Here is a 12,562-nt window from a genome sequence, read left to right as displayed (position 1 = left end):
CTTTTGTGCTGTTGTTTTTTTCAGTAAAAGTGCATTACATGCCATTCAACAGCTGGTAATTGTATGTGTATTGAATTAAAGCATTGATTTCAATTTTCAAAGTCAACCTCACTCTCTTTTAGCCAAATGAATTACATTTTTCATGAGAAAAAACATTGGTACTGGACTTCAGATACAGGATCAGAGCTTAGGCAGCCGGTCCTCAGGGGTATTTTCTGCTGCTCTCTTTTTGAAATATCGAAAGGTTCTAACTTGCCCATTACCCAGAAACAAAAAGATAATAAATCTCCGAATGGCTAGCACAGCTCCTAAATTCATAGCTAGCTTTCAGCTATTTTGTTTTGCATTCCAATTCCCTGGCTGCTAGGATGATTTTCAATCCTACGGATAAGCAATAACAGGCTGGGCAAAGCTTGGATAAGAAACCTTGAAAGAAAATCCAGGTGCTGCTAGGAATTACACTGGCTATGCCATGGATTGCAATCTATCTTTGAGTCAATGGTGAGGTACATTAAGAAGACTCCCTGGGAAACAGAGGCTCTCTGACCCTTTCCCCTGTACCATCCTTTTCACGGATGCAGGCACTTTTCCTTCTCTAGTCTACTGAGGAACTAAACTGCAGAGGGAAGCAGTCGCTCTCATGTGGAAACCATAGGAAGAAAAAACCCAAAAACCTGAAAAAAATAAAGAAGGATCGTAGGTTGTCATGCCAAAGAGATGTTCAAAAAAAGACTGAAGCTTTGCGCCAAGTTTCAGAAGACAGGCTTCTTCTCTCTCAAAACCTAATCAACCACAAGCCAAGTCTCTGCCCTGTTGCTCTTATCATGCATTCAAAGACATCTGCTGTTTCCTTATTCTTAAACTATCAAACCAATTATCTTGGGCTCAGTCTGGATTTTGCCCCTTTCTGGATTGCATGAAGCTGTTCAACCTGCCCTCCCGACTGCTCACGTCCCTGGTGAGCACCGCCTCCTCCCGCGGCATCACCCCATCCAGGTGTGATCCTGGGGAAATACCATGCGCCTACCGGCATCCTCCAGCACTTCAGATGGGATGGAGGAGTGAGGCCAGTCCATGTTCTCAATCACATCGGTGGGGAATGACAGTAAGTCCTTCAAAATGAGTGGAGCTAAAGCTCTGTAAAACTGACCTGGAATTGCGACCTAGCACTATTCACTGAGTCACTAAAGTGGAGCTGAAAGGAGTGAGCACAGCAGCCGCTCCCCTTTTATAAAAAAGTTTTACTGCTAATGTGGAGTCATGGTTTGGATGAGGAGTCTGCCCGCTCCGCACAGCTCCAGCCATGCTGCATGCTGTATGTGTGACAGAGTCAGAATTTGGATGAAGATTTTTTTCTTTCATACTTTGTCGTATTTGTTGCATAGTAGTCTGAACAAAGAAACTCTCTGCAGAGTTTAAGAATTTATTTTAATATTGTGTTTTGATTCCTCCATGCCTCAAGATTCTGTAGACATGCCATGGCTTTCCCTTGTTTCTTTATTTAGCAATTCAGTCCTTCCAAACAGGCATTATTGCAAAATCCAGCATTAGGACTTAATGCAACTCAAGTTTATAACTGCAAAAAAAGTACGCTTAGAAAGATGTGGCTAATGTCCCATCTCATGCGTTTTTGCAATTCTGCCTTTTTACATGACAGAAAATGCTAGTCCATATCAGTTACTGCGTGTCGTCTTTGCTCTAAGACCTGTGGTTCTTTTTGCAGCTGTGCATTAAAATGGGTTTTCTCTGAGGCATAACAAAAATATCACAGTAGAGACATACATCACCTTTTGGACGCCATGTTATGTGATGAAATTTTTCATGGTACACTTAGTTTGCATTTGTCCAAAGTAACTGAAAGTGAGAATGTGCACTGACCTGCTCCAGAGCAATCATATTAGCCACCAAAAATGCAGAAGATCACATGCGTCAATTTGACTCTGTGCAGCACAGTGTTTGTTATTTCTGCAATAAACTGTAGAAGAAAATAAAGTGTGAGAGCATTTCATTCATGTCTGGCTGCCCTATTGCCATGGTATTACTTTAATGGGAGAAGTAAATATAAGGATATATGCACAGGGCTTTTCTCTGTCTGACCATGATGTGTATATTACCAACCACTTTCTGGTTTTGATTCTTACTTTAGTCAAACTCTCTACAGCCTTTACAAGTGGACTATGTTGATTTCTTGCTACTTATACCAGGCTTAGACTAGCTACTGTTACACTGCTTCCATTTCAATGTGATAAAGTGAGATACTGGTTCAGGAGCTTGATGCACACTTGAGGGGTATCAGCTTTTCTACAAAGGAAGGGAGCAACTGATGCAATTTCTTTGCTGTATAGCTTTTGTTCATTAATAAATTTATTTCTGTAAAAACTGAGGGTGGATGGAGGAAAGAGGATCATGCACACATTTATATATTCCTTGATATCAGAACTGGGGAACCTGATAATAATTAGAGCCATGGCTGTAATCAGGATTTTCCGAGAAGTGGACACTCCTCATAATGCAAAGGTGAACCTTACAGCAAAGCTTGGAATTGTTATTATACTAGAAATGATAGGGTGATGGCAGATCTTCATGTGGGGTTGAAAGAATAATGATAATTACTGGCCTCTATCCAAGGACAATCATGAAGAATTTGGGGAATTAGCGCCCTCTTCAAGCAAAAAGTCACTGGCTGCCCTGGGATGCTGTGGATTTTATATATCGTTCTTTTGTTACTAAGATTACACAAGCTTTCCAGCCTCGTCTTTGCAAAAATATTAAAAGATTTTAAATGGGCTTTACCCTAGAGAGACAGAATCCAAAATGCTGTTACACAACTAAAGTGATGAATGGGATGCCTATATATCATTTATTTCCTCTTGGAATTGGCGACCTTCCATCAGTCAGTAGTTTCCTTCACACTCCCTCACTTGTGAATTATAAGTTAATCAAGAGTACAATGGAAACAATGCATCCATAGCCCGCTCGCTGCAGTCATCTCTCTCCCCAGGGTGGATTATGGATGTTAAAGTTGTAATGAGCTTTCTTTTAGTCCAGTTTTGACCTCAATTCTGACTTTACCAGCAAAAATTTCTCATGTGAGTTTACGCAAGATGTATTTTGAAAATACACTGGGATCTGGAAACGGGGGTTGTGAAGCAGGAGTAGTCTAAAAAAGTAAGATCATCTCTTTGCTTTTAACTGGTCTATTTTAGGAGAGTGGGGTACATGGAAAATAATTTAGACTGAGAATCTTTAAATTTATTTTTTTTACTTGGCCCCAAAGGTATCAATGTCTAACTATTTCTAAAAGGTTAGTTATTCCTAAAGGTCCTCAGTGCCAGAATTTACAAACCCATTAAGGCCACGTGTGGCTGATGCGATGAGAGGAGCAGTTATGGGGAAGAGAGGTCTCCCGCAGTGTGCTGACATGCTACCTCCTAAAGTCTGGTCCTGGTTTTGCCACGCTGAATGACTTTGATGCTATTTCACTCTTATCAGTGCAGAGGAACGAGTATTTTAGCATATCACTCTGTTTTACAGAGCCTGAGCCTAGTCCGTGGGACTTCCCCTCGAAGGGGCTGAAAAGCATCCAGTGGAAGTATTTATTTTCAGAACATACAGATGCACAATAGCAGTGAATGGAATACCAGGAAAAATTATTCCCTTACAGCTGATAATACTAGTGGTAACAATGAAGGAATTATTCTCATTATAAAGAAGAGTTGATCTGAAAGGTAAAGAGAGGTGGTAATTAATTTCCTTTAATAGTCACACTGGGATCTCCTGTAGTGTGCGGTCTGATGTTAATAATATATTTTCCCCCCTATAATTAATGTTCATGTTCTGTTCCTGGGGGACTCTTCTCCACTATCCTCAGCATTGTCATTACTTAAGCATGTACAAGCAACTTTAGCACCTTGGTCGCTGCAATAGCTAATCCAAGCACTGCTTCCCTTGCCCAGATCTTCTCTCCTGCGAGGTGGGTGGCAAACGCCATCCCTGGAACATGCAGCCTCAGGAGAGCTGGGAAATCATGAGGTATTCTGTCCCATTTTGGAGGAATGCAAAGTTTTAAAGAAAACAGTAAGATAGCACAGGGAGAGAGCGAGCCCCCTCCACCTGTCCTGCTTTCTGAGGCTTGTGATTCGGGGATGGGGACCTTATGGAGGTGACGGACCTATTTCCCAGCACAAGGCTGTGCCACAGCAGAGCAAGCAAGGAAGCCCTTGGATTTCAGAGCAGCCTGCGGCTCTCGTGCCAGCCACCGAGGGCATGAGCAGAGAACAAAGGCAGGACAGAAGCAGCGTGGCCTGGGCTCCTTTTGGCTGGCAGTCTCTGGTGTAAATCAAAGCCTGTTTGAAATAGCTGTCCTATGCACCAGAGACCAATCAGCGTCTGAAGTACTCTAAGATCCTCTGACTAAGCCAAGCTGGATGCTCCTTAGCTACAAACACAGACGTGACTCTTCTCAGGAAGAAACAAATCTGAGAGATTACTTGTTCCTTAACAGAAAGAGCAGAAGAGCAAAAAGCTCATGAAGGACTAGGAAACTAAGTGCTCTGACATTGTACCATTTCCTCCTGGAGTTTTATAATACTTTTTTTTAATTCAGGGTTCCTGCAGGACAAAGATGCCACAGAAGCAATTCTTTTCCCTTTAGCCCTAAACTTCCTTTAGCCTGCAATGCAATGCTGACATGCATTCATCATGCTTTAGAAGATTAGGGAGAACGACTCTCAACAGACAAGTCAGAAAAGAGGGAACGTGACAAAGAGCTCAAATACGTACATTCTGTTTCTGTAGGATAGCAGAGATACACGCTTAGGAGAACACAGTATTGCATTAAGACCTAACTCAAATCACACAAATGCAAATGGCTTTTTTTTTTTTTTTAAAGGTGTGTTATCTTGAACAATTGGGCAAAAACTTCCCAAACCAAAATGTTTCCAAAGTGCTTTATTTCCCTCTGCTCTACCCCCCATGGCTGCTGCCACTGCCCAGTCCAAATGAGCACTCCCACCCCAGCGCGCCCAGCCTCCCAGCTCTTCACGCGCACACGAGCAGGTTGGCCTTTGCTCCGATCTGGAAACTTTTGCTTTGGCATTACTAAAAAGGGACAGTTACATCACGGCAGCGACAGCACACACCTACGACAGCACATTTCAGGGCTGAAAACGAGCTTGGGCGACTGGCAGTCTGGCCCTTTGCTTTAGCATGTGCTCTTTGGATGGCAAAGGCTTTTTCTGGAGCAGCAGAAAAAAACTAAAGAAACGCTGAGACTCACTTTCTCCCTCTCCTCCCGCTGACCTTCCCTACCCTCATTTTTTTGGTTCTCGGCACAAGGAAGAGTGAACAAGCGAAAGGCAGAAGCAACACTATGTTCACAAACTTTCCTCCCTAATTCCACACTTACTTTACACCTGTGGTCCTGAGTCAAGGATATTTCACTATCTGACTTCTGTTAAAAAAGTGTAGCCTAACCAGAGATTTAAATTTTCTGGAAATGTCTGTACATATAAAATGTAACAGATTTTTCTGGGCTTTTCTCCCCTTTGAGGGAAAACTGACATATCTGCATCTTTCACTTTAGAACTAATTTTTATTTACTTCTTTATAAAGAAGAACTCTATCATGCCTAATTTTGTTAGTGCATATAGACTTCTGCCAGGTATATCTCTGAGAAAAAGGAAAAAATTCCTGGTTTTTGAACACCATCAAAAATGCCCAATATTAAAGACAGAGCTGTAATACACACAAAGTACTTCTTGACATATCTTGCTAGTTGACATATCTCTCAAGCAGTAAAAAGACTAAGTAAATAACAAGAAAGATGGAAATAGAGAGTACCACCATTACTGACCGATTAACAAGAGGGCTCCATAACATTCAGAGATATGATGTAAGTAGACTTAAGGCCATAATGCACAAAGCCATACAGCACAAACCCATATTCCCAGAAGAAATGTTTGGAAAATAAACATCCATATGCATGATACAGCTAACACAGCATAGTGACTTCATAGTAACCTAGCTGGAGATACTTTCTTGTATGGAAAATATTTCGAGGGGTGAAATTTCAGCATTTATTTTAAATATTGCACATTTTTTGCTCATTCTGACAAAAGGTATTTCTCAAATACATTCAATTCAAGCTTTTCCCAAGTTTTCCAATCTTGTATTTCCTACTTTGCATTAGGAAAAAAAAAAAGAGGAGGAGAGAATGGAGAGTAGAGATGAATTTTTTTATTGAAGGTTTCAGTACCTGTTTCCAGATCCTCATATCTCTAGGCCTTGCACATTTAAACAAAGGTTAGTGTGAAATGTTATTTATGAAATATGAACTAAGGACAGGACTGCCAAACAGGTGGTAGCGTTTTCTACCCGAAAAATGGTATATTTTGATTAAAGAAAAACAACACCAGAGACACTTTGTGTATCTTTCAAAGAAATCTTTGGGACACTGGTTTTATGGAAAACTGGAATACATCTCCTCTTTACTGGAATAATTCAGATTTTCTGACTTTTTCAGTAAAAAGTAACTACTGGGAAGATACATAAATATTCCAGAATTTCATATTAGAAGTGTCTCATTTGCACATAACTCATAAGCTACTTGCAGGCAGTGTCCACTGGTGTAGATGTTTCCCAGAATAAAAACTCCTAAATGACCTGTTGCTTCTTCCCCTACACTGGGTATTCATCACCGTGAGACGTTGATCCAGGAGGCCATGTGGGCATGACGTGAACTTCCCATGCAGGTTTCCAGTTCTGGGAGACCAGCAAGTGGATGGTGGTCCTCTAAGAGGTGGCTCACGCCTTTCCATCAGAAAGCTTTTGTGGGCCTTCTCCCCCAAAGTGGTCGAAGATGCTGAGGTGCCAACCCGACCCGTAATTTCCAGTAAGAGAGCCACGGTAAAGCCATATAGTGGTGCTGCTTCACATCTGACCTCCCTGGTGTGACTGGAGACCTGCTAGTACCGTGTCTGTGGGTGCCCAATCCTAGGTTTCAAGCAGGGAAATGGTCCTGCCGATTGAGAGCAGCCAGGCAGCTCTGAATACTGCTCTTAAACGAACTGAGGAAAATAATACCTTTACATTTCCATTTACATTGAGAATGCACCCCTTTCTTTAAAAAAAAGTGATGTCACGGTGCTATTTAAAATACATAGTGGCAGCACTGCGTGCAGCTGCACAGCGATGTGGTTCTCCCATCCGCAGGGGAGCCTATGTCTTGAGATACACATACTCTGCTCTTATCAAAGGTTTGCTTCTAATTAGGGGGTAACTGAAGCCCTTTTTAACACCTGTATTGTATGGATTTAATATGCTACTGTGTAAACCTGTCTCAAATATCTAATCCTAAAAATGTTTTACTTTATTTTTCAGTACTCTTAAGTAGTTAGTCCTGCTAATTTAACTCCATCAGGCTGAAAGGCATTAAATGAAATGTATGGAAGGAATTAAGTGCTTATCAAAGACTGTTAATATCAGTTTCCACTGGTAAGTAAAATGAATGTATGTGAACTGGAATCAGATACATTGATTCAGCTCTATTGTGAAAACATAGCTTGGAGATAAATAGTACTACAGTTATTCACCCAGGAAAATGTGCATCATCCTAATGGAACTGCTCTAATGACCTTGACTAAACTAACTGCACTCCCACTTTCTCAAAATCCGTGCCAAAATACCAACAATAGCATGACGTATATGTCTGTTTTCTGAGGTGTCCATTTTACAATGGGGCATTGAGACAAACAGTCTTTATCCACAAACATTTCTTGAGTCATACGTGCAGTACTTCCGCATAAAGAAAACTAGAAAATAACACAGGACAATGTTCAGGGCCTGTTCTTGGGCTATAGTTAAAAGGCAAACTAAAATGCACCTTGACCATGCTCTACTGGCATTTTCAAAGGACAAGCTTGATACCATAAACAAAGCTCATATCTGCTGCTGAGCTGCTTCCCAGAGCATCGTTCTGTGTTAGGGGTTCACGGCTCAGAGACAGAACAGGCTGTCCAGCATGGCCACTAACACAAGTTTAGGAACGGCATTGGCTGGTGTCTGGCTTGGGAAAAGCTGTAGCTGAAGAGTTCTGGCTGGCTCCTCCGGGCCGCAGGGCTGTGATTCAGTCTAGGTCGGTATTTATTAATCCTGGAGACTTGAGTTGCTCAAGTCTGTTAATGGTATGGCTGGAACTGCGGCTGTGGCTAAGGACTGATGGGGATGAAAAGCAAGCGTTGTTGCTGGGAAGAAAAAAGCTTATAAAGCTCAGAAGAGCGCAAGCGCAGTAAAGCATGACCAGCTGTAGGGCTGGACTGCAATAATGTGCTTTAGGTTATGTTAGTCTCGGGTTTAATGGCTTGGGGTAGAACTAGCGTTTGGGCCCAAAGAGCGGAGTTAATTACTGGATCTCACAGGACCTCTCTGATATTCCAGTCACAGATAACAGCAAAACCTTGCCACAGGCCTCCCTATGCAAACGCAAGACTATGCCTTAGCCTGGGCCAACGCGTAGGCTTCCTCGTCACTCACCCTTGTGCAGCATAAATTCTTAAATTCAATTTTCAGCTGTGGGGAGTCTTTTTGCTGATACATAGGATATTTCAAGGGCTATTATTAGCTTACTGAAATGAAACTGCTGTTGATATGAAAAGCTTCGATACAAAACCAGAACAAAGTGACCTGAAAACAAACACGGCTTCACTGTCTTGCCAAATATACACGTTCTGGCAAGGTCTATCATGCACTGGCTGTGTACGTGTAGAAGCTAATGAGGATTCGCATGGAGGTAGCTTAGGAATAACACTGTTAAAAGCAGTAGGCCCACATTAAGAAAGCAGAAAGAGGAACCATTTCTTGAGACCATGTCTCTGCTGCTGAAGAAAACAGTGTCTGGTCAGTGACTTGTTCCCTCTGAGTGAATGAGCGAGCGGGAGCATCAATCACTGATGTGAGGAGTCAAGCAGCTTACAGATTTCTATGTTTTGTTATATTTGTATGTGACACATGCTCATTAGAAAAGATTTTTAGGGTTTTTGCCTCTATCTTCTGCCATTGTCTCAATCCCACAAAACAACAGCTCTGGCTGGAACACCACAGACGCTGGGACAAACCCTTTCTTGTCTTGGGTCCTGCACAAATGTCCATGTTGCAGGGGGGAATGACTATGAGCAGTGTTAGAAAGCCTTGTAGGCTCACTAAGCTGGATTGAGCACCAATGCCAGCAGAGCAAATGGCTTGTGAATAACCCTGGGGTAGATATGGGCTGCTAGAGTATAGCGAGGATGAGGGTTAGCATTAGAGGTAGGGTTAAAGGATGGTGCAGTGGGCAGCAGTGGCTGCAGGGGTGTTAACTGGTAGACCCCGCAAGTTCAGCAGGGCTGGATGATGGCGGCTGGTGTTGGGGCGGAAGGGTAGATAGCTATTTGCATTGGGAGGAAGGGCCTGTGAACTTATTTTGATGTGCAAGTTAGATTTAGAGATACAACTGGGATAGGAGTCTCATATCTGACTGGATCTCTAGGGTTGGGACCAGGCCTGGCGAAGAATGAGCCAATGACTGAGGATTAACTGTGGCTGTAAAGCCAGGGTGCAATCCCTCCTAAAACCCAAATGAAAACTAATCTTCTCTAAGTGCCTTGGGGGAACCTGCTACCATCCATCCTACTACCCTGGACCTTACACAGTCCAAAAATTAATTAAATTCTTAGGATCCTCTTTCCCCTCGACCCAACCAAAAGCCAGTAAAACTCAGTAAAAAAGCCACCTCAGTAGAGGTCACCAGCCCTCGCTGTAGCCCAACAGGCCCTGCTGGCTGTACCAGCAGACTGCATACCTCAGGCCTGCCTGTTTTTAACCCCAACCCCCACCCTAAGCCTAATCCTGTCTTTAATTACCACCTGAAGACCCCTACGAGATACAAAAGCAAGTGTAAACGGTTTGACTCTTGCCTCATCTGCCTCTCCCCCTACAGATGTTGTAGGATCCAGCAGCAAACCGAACTGCCCATCCCTGTAATTCTCACCACTCAGCCCCCCTCCATGTGTACCCCCAGCCTTCCTTACCTGTCCTGCAGCAACCCTCATGGGACCAAAATTCGGCTTAGAGCACTTGGTCCTGTCAGCTCTCCCTTCATACCGGCCTTCTGGCCTTGTGCAATCCAGGAATATTTCTCCTCGTTCAGTATTTCCACATCTAAAATGTAACCTTATATCTTATCAAAAACACTGTGTAAAAGTTGCACAATATCTCCTCCTTTCCCCCACAGCTGGCTGTCAGCCTCTGCACCTACAGCTCCAAGAGCTGGGCTTCAATTGGCAATAAGCCTAGGTTTTTCTCTCATCAGCTAGTATTAAAGTATATCCCAGTGATCTCTTGTAGCAATAAACTGAATTCTCCTGCCCCTGTGATTGCTAGCAATAACCTGAATGTTAACCCTAGTTTTAATTTTCTCTACCCCAAGGCCAAGCAGAAGAACTTGCTCTGTGTGGAGTAACGGGCTGAGAGTAGCTTCGAGTGTGGTATGCCTTATTGACTTGGGCCCATCTTACCCTTAGCATTTGGATCCAGAGGGTTATGTTCACTGATGGGTGCTGTAAGGCGTGCATGGTGAGGGTATTACAGTCTCATCTGGGTGGGGGCCATATAGTTATGGGTAGGCCTGTGGTCAGGATTAGGAAGAGCCAAGACTGAAAAGCAAAATTTACTCCTATGTCCTGCAAGTTCTGATCCGGGATGATATACTGTTGCCTGGTTATGGCTTTGCTTAGAATATAAAAGAGATTTTCAACTTTTTTATACAGCCTTCCTTTTCTCTTCCTTCTCTACAAAAATATCACATAAATGTCACTCAGTTTTTGACTCACTGGAGAATTCCTTTGAAAAAGCCCCGGCTCATACCCTTCATGGCGAGGTAGCTGCCTGGTGCTGTCTGACTGCACTGCTATAAAGCTTCTGCTTCTGCACTGCTCTGCTTCAGGAGGCTCCTGTGGAGCTTCACTCTCCGTCCTACACTGGCATTCCCCCGCCCCCCCAAAGATAAAGTAGGTGTTACAGCCAAAGTCTGAGGGTCTGAATAGCCGGCTTTCTATCTTGCTTGAGCCCTCTCTGCCACATTAACTAGCTTCCTGGCAGTGGGCTGGGTACTTTTAGAAGTGTAGAGATGGGAAAAGGCAAAGGCAATCTTTCTGCTTCGGGGCTGTGCAGGAATTCCCCGGCTGGGATGTCCCACGCGGGGAGCAGCCTGCCCACGGGTCAGTGAAACATTTGCTGTATTGCACATTTGACTAAAATTTTTGGTTCTGAAGAAGCTGTATTTTTCTGGCACTTTTCTAGGAAAGTAGATTCTCCGTTTGCTGCCAGGTAGGAACGGAGAGTTGAGTTTTTAAGAGCACTGAGTGGCACATTAGCAAGTGTAAACACTTCCAAAAAATGAGAGAGGACTATATTTCTGCTTCTGATTCACTGTTCTGTGCCAAATAACACTTTCTCAGTCACCTTTTCTTCCTCAAAGAGAACAGGTTGCGACAGATTGAAGTCTTCTCCCCTTCTATGTCAGGAGCCTTTATGTGACAATTACAACATCATTTTTGTTTTACGATCAGCTGAAGTCAGTTCAAAACAGCACGTCACCTCACACATGAAATAGCATGGCTTTATGTGACAGGGACTGGAATTTGGCAGGAGCGTTTCCTCATTTGCAGTCTGCTTTTTTCTGTCTCAACGTTTTACACTCGATGCAGAGTAACTTGAGTTTTGAAGTCAGTCAGGCTTATCTGGAGGAGTGACTCATCTAGGGCAAGTGGAGTAGCCAGCTCCGGCTTGCTCTGAGGGGAACCGAAATGTTAAGCAGTGGAGGAGGAGAAAAATTACAAATCCGTGACAGGGAAGAGCTCAGACCTTCCAGATAAAACCTGTGATATTTATCGGCGGGTCTGCGAGCAGCAAGCCTGGCGCTCAGCGGGCAGGTTCTTTATCTCCTCACTGTCCATGGTGATTGCCTTTCTCTCCTGTTGCACCCAGCTCACGTGCCACCGACAAGGCTGGCCTCAGAAAGTTCAAAGAAAAGCCAGCTGGCTGCCTGTGAGTCCCCAGATCAGCGGATGCTACTGATGTAATCAACAGCACCGTGTTTCTAGCTTTTTTTTGGTACGGCTCTAGAATAGCAATTAGCCAAGAGCAGGTCTAAATGCTGCAGTGTTCATAGCGATTTTGGCTTTCCCCGAGTATTCACTTTTTCACATCATCTATTAGACCTATGAAAATAATACAGCATTTCCCATTAGTAATCCCTTCCACTTGTGATTTCTTTTTTTGTGGCCAGAGGTGACGAAGTGTGCAGCCACCGCACAAAAACCTCTCCAGAGCAACCACTACTATAATACTTCATCTGCCAAAACTGCTACCACCATGAATTCAAGAAACCTGGCCCTAAGCCCATCCACCTTTCCCAATTTCCAAACGGTTCCTACTTCTTTTCTTTCCTGGTTGCTGACTTTTTCTTTTTAAAATGTTTATCTTTTAAGACCAAATGCACAAAAATATGGTGTTCCTAGGCATGACA

General features: G+C 43.3%; 1 protein-coding gene across 8 annotated transcripts in view; it reads right to left on the bottom strand.

The window, feature by feature from the left end:
- The window catches only part of NPAS2 (neuronal PAS domain protein 2), a 107,312-nt gene that overhangs the window by 72,599 nt on the left and 22,151 nt on the right, over positions 1 to 12,562 (bottom strand). Inside the window, exon 3 of one of the 8 annotated variants that reach the window (XM_072849709.1) lies at positions 1,879 to 1,975. The exons of the other annotated variants lie outside the window; for them this stretch is intronic. The gene's annotated coding sequence lies outside the window, so the exon portion shown is untranslated. The remainder of the gene's footprint in view (positions 1 to 1,878; positions 1,976 to 12,562) is intronic. 8 annotated transcript variants of the gene reach the window in all.

This window comes from Ciconia boyciana, chromosome 1 (genome assembly GCF_034638445.1).
Source record: "Ciconia boyciana chromosome 1, ASM3463844v1, whole genome shotgun sequence".
In the NCBI taxonomy this organism is placed as follows: Eukaryota; Metazoa; Chordata; class Aves; order Ciconiiformes; family Ciconiidae; genus Ciconia; species Ciconia boyciana.
This window is presented reverse-complemented; position numbering and strand designations above follow the sequence as displayed.